The sequence below is a fragment of the Zootermopsis nevadensis genome, unplaced genomic scaffold (genome assembly GCF_977971745.1).
Source record: "Zootermopsis nevadensis isolate Lab colony 2312 unplaced genomic scaffold, Znev_1.0 Znev_ptg000027l, whole genome shotgun sequence".
Lineage (NCBI taxonomy): Eukaryota > Metazoa > Arthropoda > Insecta > Blattodea > Termopsidae > Zootermopsis > Zootermopsis nevadensis.
Genome location: NW_028259159.1, coordinates 3,413,519 through 3,433,446, shown reverse-complemented (window position 1 = coordinate 3,433,446; position 19,928 = coordinate 3,413,519). Strand labels below are relative to the sequence as shown.

The 19,928-nt window shown below is 38.6% G+C and overlaps 1 protein-coding gene and 1 long non-coding RNA gene across 3 annotated transcripts in view; one reads left to right on the top strand and one right to left on the bottom strand.

Annotated features, from left to right (window-relative positions):
- Positions 1-2,630: 2,630 nt before the first annotated feature.
- Positions 2,631-12,789, bottom strand: LOC147872466 (uncharacterized). 2 transcript variants are annotated; one of them, XR_015537211.1, is made up of 5 exons: positions 12,775-12,789; positions 8,569-11,897; positions 8,214-8,287; positions 7,715-7,826; positions 2,631-6,907 (listed from the first exon to the last, which is right to left on the bottom strand). It is a non-coding gene; the product is annotated as an uncharacterized LOC147872466 (long non-coding RNA). The 2 variants fall into 2 exon arrangements; XR_015537210.1 differs by having other exon boundaries at positions 8,222-8,287.
- Positions 12,790-18,814: 6,025 nt separating this feature from the next.
- The window catches only part of LOC110829438 (uncharacterized), a 50,253-nt gene continuing 49,139 nt past the window's right edge, over positions 18,815-19,928 (top strand). Inside the window, exon 1 of the mRNA XM_022063148.2 lies at positions 18,815-19,051. The gene's annotated coding sequence lies outside the window, so the exon portion shown is untranslated. The remainder of the gene's footprint in view (positions 19,052-19,928) is intronic.

Here is a 19,928-nt window from a genome sequence, read left to right as displayed (position 1 = left end):
ACCGTTTAAAACTCCCTCATATCTTACATTGTGTAAGAGTTGCCTTGGAGTACATTATGAGGCAGATTGAAGCCGCAACTGGGCAGAGTCTCTGGTGGTCTAGTGGTTAAGACATGAGACTGTTAAGTTTAGGGTTCCAAGTGTTGGTGGTTCAAATCCACCAGCCTGCAATAGATTTATTTTTTTATTAAAACTCCCTCATATCTTACATTGTGTGAGAGTTGCCTTGGAGTACATTATGAGGCAGATTGAAGCGGCAACTGGGCAGAGTCTCTGGTAGTCTAGTGGTTAAGACATGAGACTGTTAAGTTTAGGGTTCCAAGTGTCGGTGGTTCAAATCCACCAACCTGCAATAGACTTTTTATTAATATAAGTTTTAAAACATGAGTAAGACACTCGACCAACCCCCCCCGAAGGGGGGGGTTGGTCGAGTGTCTTACTCATGTTTTAAAAACTTGACCAACCCCCCCCCCCGAAGGGGGGGGTTGGTTGCATTATAAAAACTTGAGTAAGATACTAAACCAACCCCCCCCGAAGGGGGGGGGTTGGTTTAGTATCTTACTCAAGTTTTTTAAAATGTTGAGTGACCTTGACCTTGACCTTGAATAAGTAGGTCAAGGTCACTCAACATTTTAAAATTTCAAGTTTTTTTAAAATGTTGAGTGACCTTGACCTTGACCTTGAATAAGTAGGTCAAGGTCACTCAACATTTTAAAAAACTTGAAATTTTAAAATGTTGAGTGACCTTGACCTACTTATTCAAGGTCAAGGTCAAGGTCACTCAACATTTTAAAAAAACTTGAAATTTTAAAATGTTGAGTGACCTTGACCTACTTATTCAAGGTCAAGGTCAAGGTCACTCAACATTTTAAAAAACTTGAGTAAGATACTAAACCAACCCCCCCCTTCGGGGGGGGGTTGGTTGCATTATAAAAACTTGACCAACCCCCCCCTTCGGGGGGGGTTGGTCAAGTTTTTAAAACATGAGTAAGACACTCGACCAACCCCCCCCTTCGGGGGGGGTTGGTCGAGTGTCTTACTCATGTTTTAAAACTTATATTAATAAAAAGTCTATTGCAGGTTGGTGGATTTGAACCACCGACACTTGGAACCCTAAACTTAACAGTCTCATGTCTTAACCACTAGACTACCAGAGACTCTGCCCAGTTGCCGCTTCAATCTGCCTCATAATGTACTCCAAGGCAACTCTCACACAATGTAAGATATGAGGGAGTTTTAATAAAAAAATAAATCTATTGCAGGCTGGTGGATTTGAACCACCAACACTTGGAACCCTAAACTTAACAGTCTCATGTCTTAACCACTAGACCACCAGAGACTCTGCCCAGTTGCGGCTTCAATCTGCCTCATAATGTACTCCAAGGCAACTCTTACACAATGTAAGATATGAGGGAGTTTTAAACGGTGAACTGCCAACAGCTTCGTAGCCTAGTGGTTAAGGTTGTAGTGTATAATGATGTGTGTTCTGTGTTCAAATCCCCATGTATCCAATGTTTTCAGATTTAAACAGCAGCAGCAGCAGCAGCACCAGCACAGCAATATCAACAAAAATTAAATGCATGGGGTGTGTGGGGGGGGAAAACTCTCAAAAAATAAAAAAAAAATAAAAAAACTCTTTGGCATAATTTTTCAACATTTTATATCATTTTCTATCATTTTCCATCTTATACTATTTTCGTTATAATCTATTTTCTTTTGCTCTCATCCTTTTGTTTTCTCTTTTCACTCTTTCTACCTACTCCATCATTTCATTATCTCTTTCTTCTCTAATTAAATCTTCACCTCTCACTGTTTCTTTCCTTCTTCAATCCACAAACATCCTGTTCGACGTCAGTGCTTCCTGACATCTTCCATGCTCCTCTACACACACACACACACACACTGCAAGCCTTCAACATCACACGTCATTCCTGATCTTGAACCATAGAGCATGAAAGCAGGGCAAAATCAGAACATACGTGTGTGGCGAATTTCAGTATTTTGGAGTGACACTAAAAATTCACCTTCAATTTGGGTAATTTCTGCTGCCATTCAATTCACAACTTTGTGCCTTTTCATCGCCTGTCTAAAAACATAAATTTTAAGATCCACAATATAATACTTTACCTGTAGTTATGTACAGGTGTAACAATTGATCTCTGACACCAACGGGAAGACGCAGATCGAGTGTTTTTCAGAACAGGGTGCTGAGGAGGATAATATTTACACCTAAGAGGGATGAATTACTATGACACTGGTCAAAGTTGCATAATGAGGACCTTCTTTGTTGTACTTTTTGTCAAATATAATTAGACTGATCGAGTAAAGGATTTAGATGGTCAGGTCACATATGGGATACCGGATTTAGGTGGGCAAATCAGAACAAAAGAGACCGCTGGGAAGACCTAAACGTAAGTGGGAAGATAATATTAAAATGGATGTCAGAGAAATATGTTGAAGTGTTGCGGTCTGGATTCAGGTAACAGGCCAGTGACAAGCTCTTGTGAACACAGTAATGAACCTTCAGGTTCCATAAAATGTGGGGAATTTCTTGAGTGCCTGAGAAACTTAACTCCTCGCTTCTCAGAAGGTCCCGGGCTCCATGAATTAATTAAGGTTACAACTCCTGCTTCATTCTCTGTTCTTTTCCATTTTTAATTCCTAAGAGCATTCAATTTACATGTTTTCACATACAAAACTCTTTTATTTTTTGTACTTTTTAATATATACATCAGCACTTTTCAATTCTCATCTGAACCAACACATCTTACACAGTTTCTGAATACACATTCTGGACTCATATTCCTCAGCGTTCTTTGTAATGTCATACATATGAAAAAATTTATTCTTCACTAAAAAGCACACACACACCCTGATATCTTTTCCATCACTTCAAGTAATTTACAACAGTGAAGGCTGGAGAAACTTACTCCTCTTAACTTTGACTAACCCCTAATCTCAACTCACAAAATCCCTAGGCACAAAACTGTTCATGAACAAAGGCAGAAATGGCACAGTGAAAACTCTTTAATTGCTATTTGACATTAATTAGTTTACTGCTGAAAAATTGTGTTTCAAAACTGATACCCAGAACAATTGGGAAAGCGCCCGAACTTCTCTCTCTCTCTCTATACGTAGCATACTTTCTTAATGCCATTCATTCTCTATTATATTCTACTCCACTTATCAGACATCACATCTCATTTAATTGTTATTCAGTACCTACCTTCCCAAATGTACTTCACTTCAAGGGAGCAATATTTTTTATTTGCCACCTACAAAAGGACAGATTTTTAGGATACGTTGCACGACTCTTACCACATTAAACTTCAACATCAAACAACAATGAACATTACAAGGCATTTCAAAGTTTACACTTGGCACAATACTAAACATACAACAATTATGCATTACAGACTCATATTAAAATCACTGAAACATGTTTACATATTTACAGCCTACTACATCTTTGTTAACAAACTTCCTTAATGCCATTCATTCTGCATAATATTCCAATCTGTGTATCCATCATCATTTCCCATTTATTTTGTATTCATTACATATCACTTTCTCTTTCTTCCCTCACATCATCAAATGCAGTGCACTTCAAGTGAGCAATTGTTGTCATTCATCACTAATATAAGGACAGAACTTTAGGATAGGTTGCATAACTCTCACCACACTAAACCTGAGATTCAAAATGGCAGTGCCATAACAATGGGCACTACAAGAAATTTCAAAGTTTCTTCTCAAATCCCAGCAGCACATGTACATTGCAGACTACAATTAGAAACTCTGAAACATTTACATACTTACTGCCATACAGGTTCCCCTACTTCAATGCCTTATGTCAGGATTAAAAAGAAGGCAATTTATGCCACCTCCAGGATGACACGGTTACATTCCTGGCAAACAAGGTACTACAAAATTCTTGTGATTAACATACAGATAGTCTCATTTTGTGCTGAATTACACATCAAAACATCAGCAATATTTAATCTCACTGTTGGCTATACACATTTTCACAAGTAGCAGTACAAACCAGCACAGAAGTGACACACACATTTCAAAATAAATACAGAAACACAACCTTTTTAAAATACATTATACAGGGCCAAGTTCCTAACTCTTTATAGAAGCAAAACACATTACATCGCTTTATACACATTGTAACATGAAACACCAGTATCAGTAAGTTATTCCAGATACAGGAAATTATTACAGACAATACACTTATACATCATTTTAGTATTACGCCAAATTCAGTCACATATCACCCACCTCAGCTTACAGAGAACATATTTGTACATAAGTCATTTTGACCGTTACAGCAAATTGATTCCCGTATCACCCATCTTCATTTATGAAGAACAAAGTGAACATGAGCGATTGCTTAATATAATGGAGCAGCTCAGCTTCATACTCTTCATGGAGCAAGTTGAAACAGCAACATCAAAATGTCTTCCTGGGATATAAGATATCTCTTCACCAGAACGCACAACTGGCAGCTGAAACAATCCGGCGACAAACAACGGCAGTTTTCAAAATCAAATACAAACGCTTCTTATCGCAAAGGTAACGTGTATCGCGCTCAACATAGCATAGGCACGGATTAAGGTATACAAATCGCATTACCCATCTGCAGGATCACCGCGACATCGTTCCAAAACAAAACTCATCCGCACAAAGTGCCCAACACAATCCAGAAGCGCAATACGTCCTTTCTCAACATGCACTTCGATGCTCGTGTGCGAGAGTACTTCAAGCCCCCCACAAAACAATTTCTTCAGAATTTCAATAAATACATTCTAGCACAAATTTCAGAGTACACAAAACTGCAGAAATATAAATATTGTTTCAGTTTATCAATAGCAAATGGCACATTCGTAATTTATGTTCACACATGATCTACCTACACACAACCAACAATTCTGCATCATGCAATTCAAATTAGCACAAATCATGCTACTCACTGCTACTTCAACTGCATGCACTACTACTACACCAATAAACTAAATTCACGCAGAAATGGTCACAGCAAGAAAGACTTCATCAGTTACTCTTAGCCACATAAAACAATCCATGAATTATATTTCTTGATATGCAATCATGAAACTGATGACTTACTCAACACGGTTGTGTCACTTTTTGATTAGAACTTTGCTGGTCTGTGGGTCCTTAAGTAATTACTTCTTCTCATTCAACATTTTCAGTTGCTTCAAACACATATATGGAATTTTATGACATAATGGCCGGTCCCTATCAAAGTGGAAACGATTACAAATGAGGCAGTGATTACGTCATTCAATGTAGTGTAATGGCATTTCAACCAGAGACCTATTAAAACCATTAAATTAACGAACAGCCCTCTTCCAGGCCACTGCGTAGTTCAAATACTAATATTCTCTAATCATGCAAGCATCAAATTAAAATATAAATATCGCTTTACAACACCTACTGCAGAATTATGAATGCTAACATCACGTCCATATAGTAAGGACAGCAATAATATAATTGGGCAACACCAAAATAATTCAAGACTATGTTTGATGAATGTGCAACATAAATCAGTTTCCATTAAACAACTAAGAAATACTATTGTCAAAAAAGTAAGTATCCTGAAATTAATGTAATGATGTAGACAATATGTTTAAGATTTATCTCCATATTAAACTTTGCGTGTGTACCTTCAATATTTCATTACTTGCACTATCAGACACCTAAAATTAAAAACTTTTTAATCATCAGTCACTTCAATGCATTAAATTCCACAAGAAATTTATTATTATTATTATTATTATTAAGTGTTCTGTCTTACGACAGGTCCATTGCTCTGCCCAAACAGAGCTCTCCAGTTGTCCCTATTCTCGGCTTCTCGCTTTAATTCCTGGAACGTCATCTTCTTTCCTTGTTTAAGGTCGTCGGTTAGCTGTATCAATCTTCTTCCTAGTCCTCTCTTTCCTTCAACCTGGCCTTCGGTGATATCACTCAGTAATCCATTCCTTCTCATAATATGTCCCAGCCAGTTAGCTTTTTACCAGATGAAAATTGCAATGGTTTCAATAATCTGTTAAAACTACAAGTTGCGAGTTTACAACCTTATCAGTTGTAAAAGATTGAGAAGTACAAGATACGCGCCACGCCTAATGGCTAATTGTCCATGAAAATTGGTGAATTCATTTGACTCCTGCAAGAGGGACAAACGCAGACTTCGCGGTGAACATGTAAGCCTCCTTTGTTTCCTTTCTGTGCCAGAAAGGAATGTGAGCTAACACGATACCAATAATTGAGGGGATAGAATGAAATCTCAGGATACACATAAACACTACAATGTCACATACCACAATATGTAGCTCAGTCACTGGCTGGACCACCAGTTTCATTCCCTCCAGAAGCGTGACCCATTTGGCCTTTCACTTCTTACGAAAAGCTTCTTCTCAGGGCAAGTTGGTTAGGGCCTGCAGCTGACCCCTCAGCTCCAAGTTGCGCAGGAGTAAAGAATGTCTCGTCTTCTTTTGTTCCTCCAAAATGTTTGCAGACTTCATGAATGGTATAACACAAAATCAGGGCTCAATTCTTGCACCCAAGCTGTGACACTTGGCCTTCACTTCTCTTTCACATCACAGATTATATTCTTCAGTCATTCACTGGTCTTCAGTCACCCGTTGTCCACTTGCATTATGCCCTGAACGTTGACTACCTGCCATTGGACAGCTTGGTCATCACTCATCTTTTTCTGCCCCGTTACATCCGTGACATCTGCGATGTCTGAACCATAGACAACTTGAAGTGCCCAATATGCAACTGCTGCCACCATGCCTCACACCCATAGGAACTCCACGACTGCACGAACCACATCTCGAGACGATGTTTCAAGGTGGGTGGCCCTTCTGTGTGGACACTGCCCCTGGAATTAGGAACATTTATGCAAGAAATTCTTCTTTGTGCATTGTATTATATAAAATATTGGTAAAAGATAGCTTGCCGGTGAAAATTCCAATATCAGAAACTTCTACAGCCATGACTAAAGGAGAACAAATATAATAATTAATCCAAGTACATTAGAAGATATTATGAACATTATTAGTGAAAATTATTTCGATTATTTATGGTGTATGTATCAGTTTCATGAAACATATGCAAATACAGCAATAGGATTAGTAATATTAAAATTCCTTCTTGGTCTTCCTCCATTATTTTCTCGTGGTGGAAACCAACCCAACACTTCGTTCACACATAGTTCAGACAAGTCTGTAACACATCAGTTATTTTGACTTTATACCAGAACAAACAGAGTAGCTAAACTGATACCCTTTCTCTGATCACACGCTTTTGAATTTCATCTCGCATTGGTAGCAGTACTGATATTAAGAGAAGGCAATTTTAGTTCTAAACACTTGAACTCAGTCATTAATGCAGGAGATGCAACAAGAACACACATCTATGTCCTATGTTTCTCCTTATGATACTAGGAATACACATGAATGTCAGGTGTAACAAAGTTGTTCCTGCATTTATTTTAGGATGGATGTCACCTAAAAATATCTTCAATAACTACACAACCTTCATTGATACACTACATTCTGTATGAACCTTGTATAATACCATTGTTAAATGTATATGTACATGTATAAATGAATATTGTTAAATTTCATGAAACATTGAAAAGTAGCATGTGCTCATTAATATTAAAATTCTCCACCCATCCACTGACCTTCCAGTCGTCTCCCTGCCACTATCCTGGACCTCTTCTATCCCTCCACCTCTTGATGGTCTTCCTGGTAGCAAACAACCCAGCACTTCCTTCAGACATACATTGGATATGGCTGTAACATATCAATTGGTTTGTCTCCATGAACGGAATTTTTCAAAACTAATTCCTCTCCTCTTATTACAGGCTTTGGGATTTTGTCTTCACTTGAAACTTTGGCTGATCATCAAGAAAGCAATTTTAACTTATTACACTTACTCCTAACTACTTGAATGTGTCCTTCATTCAGGAGACAAGACAAAAATACTTGTGGCACTAGAAATAAAGCATCCTTTACATCAGACCATTGAATGGTGAGTATACCAAACATTTTTGTAAGTTTCAAACTTTTCTTTGTAGCTAAACTGAGTTTATTGATACACTACATTTGATAAGAATTTCGTATACTAAAAGAATGTCTCCTAAAGTTAAAGCACAGGCTTAAGTGAATTCTATACATTACCCACGTACTGTCTCACTTTCTATGCCTTTTGTGGTTGCTATGGCATTTGAGTAGCTGATTTTGAATGACTGCCTCTGGAAGAAAAAATTTAATTCATCACAATATGTCCTTTACACACAGGAACACTACCTAAGGTGGGAATCTGAACTCATGCTTTAAAAAAGGCCCATGGGGAATAAAATGCGAATAGTACTAATTTAGGACCACCTACAAAAATGATCTACCAGGCGATCTCTACTTTCTTCACACATCCTGCTTCAAAAGCTCCCACTGACTCCAAAGGCTTTCAAATTCTTGAGGGGGGAGGGCTCATTGTAGTAGCAAATCCACTTCATGTTCCACTATGCACACTCACCAGTCACTTCTGATTGGTTGCCTCTTCCTAGCAGACAGGCCCCACCATCGTTCGCAAATACCCATCAACATGGCCTGATGTCGGAATCCCTGAAATACTTTCAAAACAGCCCCAGGCAAAGAATATGTCCTGTGTGCGTCAATACAGCAGCTTTAGTATGACAGCTTGGAGCACAAAAAATATAAAATGCATAAAAGAGTACAAATAACAAGACAACATCAAAAGGAATTACACTCAATGTAAATAAGGGAACATTTTCATAGTAAGAATATAATTAATATCAATTTTACTCTGTTCACATTTAATTAACAGAAGCAAGAAATGCAATATGAACATGCAATGAATATACCATATCAAAATATTGGAATTTAAACAACAATACACGTAAAAAAAGTACACAGTTAAATAAGCAATACATACAACAAATTTGAATACATATTTATGTACAGAACAGCAAAGAACAGAACGCCCAGAAAGCAAATGATAATGGCCCGATGGCATTTTTGCACTGAAACACATGAACACAAGAATTAGATCAGGATTCCTTGAAGCCTATTTAAAATGCATATACTGTAACCTCTCTTCTACAGTGCTCCATGGCTCCCACCAACATCAAGGCTCTCTGCCCCACATTCTGGAACAAAAATTACACTCATCACAGAAATCAACCCATTTCATATTCCACCAGGCATGCTCATTTTCTGCCACTTCAGACTGGTTGCCTTGGAAACGCCAATAAATGTGGCCGGCCTATGAGGGAACTCCTGAAATCAAGGTTTTAAAACACTCCCAGACAAACATATCTCGTGTGCATCGAGATATTAGCCTCAAGATGAAACTTGTGTTATAATTGGCATGAAATAATACAACAGAATCAGCACACGCATATCAAATTCAAAGAAATTCAAACAAAGGAAGAGAAACGTCAAAATGAAGTACACTCAACATATACATGTAATATAAATAAGCCCAGCATTTGCATGGTAAGAATATAATTAATGTCAATTTTAATTAATTTTACTTTGTATCACAATTAATGGGGAATTAGAGAAGCAAGAAATGCAATGTGAACATACAAAAAAATTAGGATTGAAATAATAAGTGTACAAATAACAGCACAATAAATAACACGTACAACAAATTTGAATACACATTTAAGTACACAACAGCAGAACACAGAATGCCCAGAAAGCAAATGATAATGGCCCGATGGCATGTTTGCACTGAAACACATGAACACAAGAATTAGATCAGGTTTCTTCGAAGCCTCGTAGTAACAAGTACTGTAACCTCTCTTCTCTAGTATTTCATGGCTCCCTGAAACTTCAAAGCTCCTGCATAACATTCTGAAGCAAAAATTACACTCGTCACAGAAACAGGTCACTTTGCATTCCACCTGGCATGCTCATTTCCCTCTCAATTCAGATTGGTTGCCTCTTCCCAGCAGATGGGAAAACATCAACAGGCAGATGTGGTACAGATTACATATCTGCAATGGACACATAGAAAATTGTATTTTATGAACAATTAACAGGAAGTTTAATCAATTTTATACAACAATTGAGCAGTGAAAAAAACGACAAAAATTCAACATGAACACACACATCATTGCAACAGATGGGACAATTAAAAAATTTAAATTAAAATAGGCCATACATATTAACTCAATGGCATAAATGAGATGTGTACAAACATAACCTTCAATAAATATCTGTACTTTAACAGGTATAGAGCAGCACAGCACTTGGGAAAATATAAAGAAAATGTGATGTAAAATAATATGCAGCGTACGCACAACACATACAAGTGGAATAATCTATAATTAAGAGCATGTTTAAAGTATTCTGTCACATTTCAATAATGTGGGAGTACATAACAAAGAAATGCAATATGAGCATGTATCAATCGACAAATAGGCCAATTCATAACGTCACATATTCTGCATGCATAAACAACAGAATTTCGTAAAAAATACACAACCAGCCTGAGTATATTTTCAGTTGGAGAAAAGCACAAAAATTAGTAATTAAAGAAAGCAAACAATGGCACATGTGGACTGAAGCATGTAAATAAATGGGCATGGGCTTCAAGTGACCATTAACTGATCTTTTGTGCTTCATTTTCTTCTAACCTACCAGCAGCCCCCAGCCAAGATCTCATGACAATCGTCCGATTTCGCTAAATGACTGACAGATGTCAAAATCATGAAAAGCTCTTTATTAAAGAGCTTTCATTGGTGGCCATGATCATGGCCTCCCTGTAGACCCCTGGGTCGATCTAGAGGATTGACCTCTTTACTTGGGGTATTGCCCTTCGACCTGGGCCTTGTAAGCACCCTGGTCAGAGCCTCCTTAAACTTGGGTAGTGTCATGTACCCCAGTTTTCATATGCCCCTGGTACCATCTTGGCTCTCTCTGGCATTCCAGACATGCAGTCTGTGCCAAATGTTGCCTGTCGACCAGAAGGCCACAAGGCTATAAACTGTTTATCACATTCTTCCATGGGTCTGCTGCAAATGCCAGCTCTCTGTGGTGGTATGCCAGAAATACTGACTCCCTGCTGAGAATGACCAGCTTTAAAATGGAGACTCCATATCACAGAACTTTTCTGGTAGTTTTCTGACAACTGGTGGGCTTCTGCCTCCGGTTGTCTTTTAAACTTTCCCAGGCTGGCTGATACTGAGAGCAGACCAAGGCGGCAGTGCCCTGAAGGGATCCTTTGGGCCATGCAGCCCTCAGCACGATACCTCACACCTTGGCTTCGGTGGACCAGAGCCCTGTTAGCCGTCCGAGGACGTTACCCCCCTCCGCGACGTGGACGCCAAGGGTTGGATTTTGGAGGGGACTAAAGCATGTAGAAGACCAATATTAATCCTCGCTTCTTGGAAGTCTATAAAAAGCTTAATACTGTTACCGATTTTGTCCAATACTTCATGATTATTTCCAAGTCCATGCCTCCATAATCAGAACACATGCAGGTGGTAAATCAGTTCTACTAGAACGTGACAGCAGTCCCCTTGAAACATCTCTATTTGTGGACTTCTCTAGTGGCCCTACGCCACGTGTTGGAACGCGTCATATTCAAAAGAGGCCCACGTCACGAAAAATGTTCCCGAATATTTCCATCGCGTTAAATCCAAACAATACGAGTCATTATCAGAACTGACCTTATTTATATTCCTCTGCCTTTATTTCTTAACCAACATCCTTATTGCGTCTTGCACAGCTTTTGTGCTCGTCTCTTTTACGGGACCTCTCTTTTCGCTCTGCAATACAGGCCGGAAGCTCCATTCGATTCCAGTACCCTCTCGGATTTTGTTCGCGTATATTCTAAAGCAAGATTTAAAAACAGTGGCAATGAAACATGTCCTAGTCTCAGACTATTCTGAATAGGAAACTCAGAGCGCAATTTCTGATTTTTCGGGACATTTTTGACAAGTTTAATCGGTACGGTATACCACATTTCATGAAAATATTGTACAATACGTTTCCACAGAACTACGGCCTTTCCTTACGCCAGCTGCCCCATTGAAACCCAATCTCTCGCCTAGTTAGACGATTAACTTCGACTACGTCGAAATTCATGCTGACGACCACCGACAATCTTTTTGTATAGTTAAACGTCTTATTACTCGATAGTTACAAGTTTATTCGCGTCTTTTTAAAGAGACACAATTAAATTATGCTATTTTCACTACACAGCAATTATTTCTTATTCGAATTATAATTTAGTTGATCGCTCAATGCTTATTTCTACCTCATGTTTGTATTAGTTCTGCCGCAATTTGATCAATACCGTTTCATACTTCCGACAATCGCCAACTTAAAACAACTATATTCACTTACTAGTGGCTATTTGCAACGTCACCAACCACATGCAGATTTAATGAAGTACATTTTATAATTACTCAAAATATTGCGGTAATCTACATATAGACTGCATTCTTTACTAAACTACTTCTAAATCAGCATGTTTCTACACACCTCTCTAATATGTCTGTTGCTCTAAGACCATTAATTGCATAATTAACTAAACGTTATAAAAATCACAAACAGTATTAAAAAAGAATGATAAAACAAGATTACACTGATACGTCTTTAGAGTTGAAAATAATTTACTCGAAACTAACAAATAGAGGTCATAGTAAAGTATAAGCAGCATTTAACAAGAAAACACTACGAAAAAGCGAAACATTTCCTTACTTACAGAATCTACGTTGCCTGCACCAGTGCCAAGAGCAGAATGAAGAACCAGGCCTCTAAAAAAATGACGGTAAACCGGTCTAACAAGAACGGGGTTGAAAGTCGTTGTTGTTCATGATGGGGGCGGAAGGAAAAAGGGGGGGTAGGGACCAAAGGGTAGCATAACAGAAAGAATGACAATGCACAGGGTGCATGTAAAGTCTCGCCACCCAAAATAAATTTTCCTGTATCATCAACAATGTTTAACTTCGCCCTCGAAGCCGAGAGACAATAATCCGCGTCGTATTTTCAAGGTATTCCAACGTTTCGACAAATAATGCAGTCGTCATCTTCGGGATGGATGTATTGGGGGGGGGGGGGCTGTGTCTTTTCTGGCGTTATAAGAATAGCAGTGCTGTTTTATAAACAAGAACACGTTGCCTTCCTCACAGACGTTGATAGATGACCTCTTAAGGTACAATTTGGCTGCACGCGACAAGAGACAAGCGACCGAGGCAGGCGACATAGACGGGAGACGGACACATCGCAGCTTGTCGCAACACACTTTTGAGGTGACGACCGAGACATGCGGCAAAGTGTTTGTTTTCTTTGTTTTGTTGAGACATATACGCGCACATATTCTGTGAAAAATGAGTACAAAAATGCTTCTAAAAAGGTTACTCGAAGAATAAGAAGAAGATTGTGTGTTGCTGTGATATTTATTGCGAAAGAAACAAAGAAAACCTATGAGTTCAATATTCAAAACCAGACGCGAAGAAGGATCTTTCTGTCGGTGGTCAGTGGTCGGTTTTCTGCTACTAATTCTACCAATTGCTCATCTTGGTCACCAGTAAATTTAATTTCTGCCATTATTTTACTCAACAACACACGTGCTGCCTGAGCCCGTCGCGAGACACTACTGGTCCGAGAGCGGTCTCCTGTGCTTTGTCTCTGTCGCCTGTCTTTGTCTCGCGCTCGTAATTGTACTTCATACGATTGTACAGAGAGCAGACAGGAAGCGACCAGTCTCGGTCTCGTAACTCTGTCGCCTGTCTCGGTCGCTTGTCTCTGTCGCGTGCAGCCAAATTGTGCCTTAATCATCATAACCCAGAAGACCGCGTAAATGGAAGATCATGCCTGAAATTCTTAAAGACTTCCAAGAGGGGGCCCATACCGATAAAATGGCAAATTATTAAGATGGTTCTTTTGGGACGTTCTGTCTTCTTTATACCAGCCGCCATGAGAACATGAAAGCTCACCCATGGCATTATGTTTTACCCTGGGATTGCGGGACTTTGTATGCAGCCTGTAGAACACGAGCGAGCACAGCGGCTGATAAGCAGAGGTCATACGGCATATACACGCTTCGACACAGCTGGGGAAAATGGGGACGTTTTCTTTCTTTGTTTTTCGTGAACAATTATGTGGCCGGAATCGAAAGGGGCTACATTTTTTTATATAAATTTCACAAATGGTGTGGCCACAGAAAACAAGCATCATAATCATCATCTGCAGACTAAGCTAAATAACATCTTCTTGGGTAATCAGCAGCGTCAAATGCTTACACGAAGAGACCAACGTTTCTGGAACCATCTCTGCCCCCATCATGTCACATCGGAACTCTTAATGATGGGGCCAGTTATATATGGCACGGCAGTTCACTTATATTTACGTTAGTTCATGTCTTTGCCAATAGAGGGCGAAGCTGGTTACCTAGCTTTGAGTTATGAAACATGACGTTTAGACAATGACAAGATAAACATTAAAATGATTACGAATTTTGACATGTTTTAATCTGGATGAAGCCATTTCATTGGTATATTGTGCAGCAATAATGGTTGGGTTTCTTGATATCGCATCCCGAGCATGAATAGATCTGAAATGTGGTGCTGGGACCTTAAAATTGAGTTGTATGTTTTTTATCTCCCCCATCCGCACCACAAATTCCGCCCATCTCATTCCATTGATTTGATCGTTTTCATACAATCAACAGTACTCACAAGTGATATGAGATTGTGGCAGAACTACAGGCTAAGACGTGCCTTTGCAAAGATATGCAAGACTGTGCAGTTTCATAGATTATACTCTCCTACGAATTTCCTTCTTCAGCTCAACCTGCTGAAATATTTAGTTCAAGGGCAGAAGGGAAGTTGTGGATTGCATTTCTCTCACTCGGGACAGAGATTGGCGGTGGCCGCTTGTGAACACAGTAATTAACCTTTAGGTTCAATAGAAGGCATGAAATAGCGTAACTAATTGAGCATATTATTATCTTCCCAAGAAGTACTTTGGTCCATTTAGATACCTAGTTAGGCATGTACTTTAACTGTGACCTCAAAATCATACAGTAGCACATATTAATTTCTGCCGTAATGGCCAACTGTCAGGAAGGAACTCATTTCACTGGACTTGTAAAGTTACAAGCAAATAGCATAAGGGCAATGCACATTCTCACAACTTGCCAACGTGAAAATTCATAAAAACCTCAATAATTACAATTTTCCTGTCACTTTGTCCTCTACAATTTTTTCCTTTATTTTCACTTCTGGTCTCAATCTAAAGAACAAAATCATTTTGCAAAACATAGAAATGTGACTCGGTTGTCTAATCCGCTACTTAAATACGAAACATTAAAATATACACAACTACAATTTTACATGTTGTTTTATATGAGTGTGAAACTTGGTCTCTCAGATGAAGAAAATAAAACAGATTGAGCCTGTCTGAGAATAGGGAACATTCAGACTTAAGAAGTAGAAAGAAATAGGAGAGTGGAAAAACTGCATAATGAGGAGTTTCAACTTGTACGACTCAGCAACAGATTAAATTATGTGAGTCATGTTCACCTACAAATGTGCTTGAATATAATTAATATAATTACATACATTTTAAATGTTATAGATTAAAATAATATCTACAATTATATATTAACGTTCACAGTATTACAGTTGAATAACGTGAATATGCATGTGGATTCCTGATGGATGACTCCGCCTTTGACCGACTCAAGCTTTGGATTAATACTATAAGCTTCACTTGAACTTTATACATCTCATATTATTAGATAACATCCTCTAATCAAGTTAAGACTGAGTATGGCCACTCGGCAAATATTTTGTCGAACCAGCTGATGGAATTCTTATACTGCAAGCAAGCCACATCTAAAGAGTCTATGTCTATGAAAAAATCAGCACAGGTGTCAAAGGGCAAAGACTTTCCCGCAGAAAATTCTGGAGGTCGGCAGGAGGGAAAACCAGAGGCAGTAACAGCGACAGGTGGGAATGAGGGTCATTCGGGACTCCAGTCTCTTGTACGCTGGCAATATTTTAGGCAAAGAGAAACGAGGCTGCATCGAATGTAGGTAAGGTGAAGCGTATTAAGGCTGAAGGGCGCTGTTTTTAACCTTGTGTGTACATAAAACAGCGCATTCCAAGAATCTGTGGCATTCTAGAAAGCGACGCTAAATGGGTAGGCATATTAATTACCAGTAGTGTTTCAATAAGTCAGCGCACAAAACGATCACTTCATGTACATTTTAAAATACCGTCCTTAGTCAAGCTTTGAAATTATGTTGGTTCATGCCCATATTTATAGCTACATGGAACAAAGAGTTTTATCTGGAAGGCTTAGACGCACTATGATGGATGTTCAAACAAATACAAACTGAGGGCAAGACTTTGAATTCTTTTATGCTGAAGCTACAGCGCTGTATTCATTCTTATTTTGATTGAGAAAAATCACACTCGTCCTCATATGTACCGGGCAACTTTCATAATTTTTAATTAATATGCTCGTTCTCTAAGAAACATAGGACCGCATGAAATACATTTCAAATAATGTCTTGTTGCCTAAGTACGGTGTGTAAGGGGAGTGCGGGCAAAGCTCCACACATTACAGACTTCTGTACTAGATGGAACTTTGTGGCTACATTGCCCCCTTGTAATCACCGGGTATGAGATTGGATTGCTCGGAGAGTCATCTGGACGCAGTGGCGTTAAAATATACCGCCCCTGCAGTGAGTCAATCTCGGTCATCCAACCCGTAATTCAGTGAGCTACAACTGCACAATAATTACGTTTTTAATAAGTGGCCTGATGTTAGTTTAAACGAACGAAACATTCAATTTGTAAGATGTTACTGTGGCCAACAGAATATTTTACTACATCCATGAAAAAAATAAGCTTCGAAATAATGTTATATTTCAAGGTTTTGTGGGCCATCGAAAAATACATCTTATTTAGCAGGTCGCTAGTAATGGGGGGGGGGGACAGAAATTTTGGTCTCTCACCCTAAGGGAGGAACACAGAGAGTGTTTGAGAATAGAGTATTTGGAACTAAGAGGAGGTATAAGTCAATGTCGGTGGAATGTAGCCTACCGTCAGATTTCAAAGAAGACCCGGCTTAGTGAAATTAAGGGTTACTTTAAATTATCTGGACCACTGTTCAAGCTCTGGACGCTGGATATACTATTCACGTAACTATAAAAAGGAAGTCAGATTATCCTCGAACTCATGATGTACTGTGCGACTCCTCAGAAGGTTACGTATATCTGATTCGGAGATAAGTAAACATGCGATGCATTTGGATCTACTAGTCACCGCGTACATCACCACTCCAGCAGCACTGCAGTGATCACTCCTGGAGAAGTGCATCCAGAACTGAACTCACGGTTTCATCTGCAGGCCGTCAGACTGAGCAAATAAAACACACGACCCGCGTTTAATTTCGAATGCGCGCCAAATCTCCAGGTAGTTAAAAGCAACATTAACAATTAACAAGTTAGGAACGTACTCACAGCTAACAATTCTGAAACGTTCGCCAGAATCTAAACTTTGACCTTTGAGAATGACGCCAGTGACGCTAGAGTTTCCTGGGGTCAATTAACTTTAACCCTACCTCCAATAGTAGTTACCCCTTGTCACCTGCCCTCAAATTCCGATTTCGCCTCCCCCCCCATACAAGAAATGGGTTTGTCTTTAGACATTCATTAATATTGCAAAAAATGTAACGCAGTCTCATAGGATGTAAAGGAGAGAGAATTTAATGACATTTATATACTAAATCAAAATCTAAATGACTTGATGTAATAATTCAGAAAAAGAAACGTTCTAATTATTTATGCTTCGAGTTACTAGGACATCGATTGTAGAATGTGAAGTGGATCGGATTGAATGTGTTGAGGATAAGGAACAATGGGGGGGGGGGGCATTTTTAAACATGGTGAGGTACCTGCGGGCCCGTTGAATGCAAAAAAAATTCTGGGCAATTGAACAAGCGTCATAGTTTATAACGATGACACCGCACCAACTAGTTACTTGATAATTCGTGGCCCTAATCATTCCAACATGGTATTTAGATTTTAACCCATTGCAGTATGGAAACCGAAAGTCGCGGCCCTAGTGATTAACACTCCAGCTTCGTATTCGGGGCGTGCAGAGATCACACCTTGGCCCAGAAACTGGCTCTTCTGTGTTTCGTTTCATCCTCAGGTTAGGCCACGACGACTTCCTCCCACATCGTTTGCAATTCATCAATAATCATATAAATCGACGCCAAGTTACTAACACAAGTAAATAAATTAAAACAGTCCGAAACGTTCTTGCGTGGGATCAAATGTAGGCTAATTTTCGTGAGAAGTTTTGTTGGTAACTTATTAACTGTCAATGTAGTTCCGCAACAGTTACATTAACACTTTCTCTTAATTTAAGTAGTTACAAAATGCTATTGTAATTAGCTGCAGTCGATGAAATAAGTGAAACTTTAGAAAATAAAAACTACATACGTAAGTTACATCTTCAAACAGCAAAGTGACAAGAGTATTGGCAAATATACGTTTATACGAGAGTCTGTTACGAAAGCTCTCAATAGTGGTCTGAACGTTGAAGAGGGGTGCTTACAGGACTCCAGAGCCTTAAAAGCGGTTACTGGCTTCAACAGGAGACGATCCGGTATGTCCGGATGGCTTGGACTTGGAAGGCCCTCAGCAAGTTGCCGTCGCCGCCATCTTGCGAGCAACTCGTCTTTGAAACCAACTGCGCACGCGCAGAGGAAGAAAGTTGATACTTTTTTATTTTCTCTAAGAACTGTTTCAGCAGCCACCAAGGCAAAGCAGTTTCTGGCTGTTAGTAGATAATAGTAATTTGTAGTGTCAATGACGAGTGACTGTCAGTTGTTCATTTGGTAAAGAAACTTGTGTTTGGTTAAGTGCGTTCACGTTTTATTTTCCTTCTGCATTGTAATATAAACTGTGGTATTCTTAAATCCTCTTACTTCGAGATGTCATACCTGGGACATTAGAACGTGTAAGTGAATTTACATTACATTAATTTTGTATTTGCAAACCGATTATACGAATTTTATATTGATAATGTTCTGTTTCTTGCATACTCTAACAAGAATTTTTTTCCTGTATTTGAAGGAGATGTGAGTTAGGCATTTATTGTTCTTAATATTTGCGGCAGCGGCACATACCGTGTGTTTGTACGACACAGACATCGATGTTCATGCTCCAGGTTTACTATTTTGAAGTCGACGTGAGTTTACGTTTTTACACAACTAAAACATTTACTGATTTGTAAATACCTAAAAATATATATTTTCGTAATTTGTAAATACAATCTGCCATAATATACTGTAAATTTATAATTATTAAAATATTTATTATATATAATCACAATATGACGCATTTACAATATCTTGTAAATTTATAAGTTTTGCATACCGAAACGTTCAATTTTTTTTTGTTCTTGTGGCTGCAGAAGGCAGACTGTAATTGCTTTGTACAGAAAAGTTTTATAATTGACAATATATGGTACTTCACAATGTTATTTTTATTTCGTAAGTTGTATTATGTAGACTATTACATCACGTGTACAATTTCAAAGTCTCTCATTTGTTAGCATATTTATCAGCTACTCTATATCTGTTTCATTATAATGTAGTTCATAGATCTATCTAATTGCGTTGAGTGGCCGATCGACTGATGTCTTAATAAATGACCCATGCAATATATACGTATAATGTCAATATGCACTATTTTCAGGGATAAAGGTTCAGATCCTTATTCCAGCACCAATACGATTAAGATATTTAAAAATGTACGACGAATAGATATCGTACTTGACATTGTGAACGATGCTTTAATTTCCAGGATCACACCCGCGATTTTTTTAAAAAAAA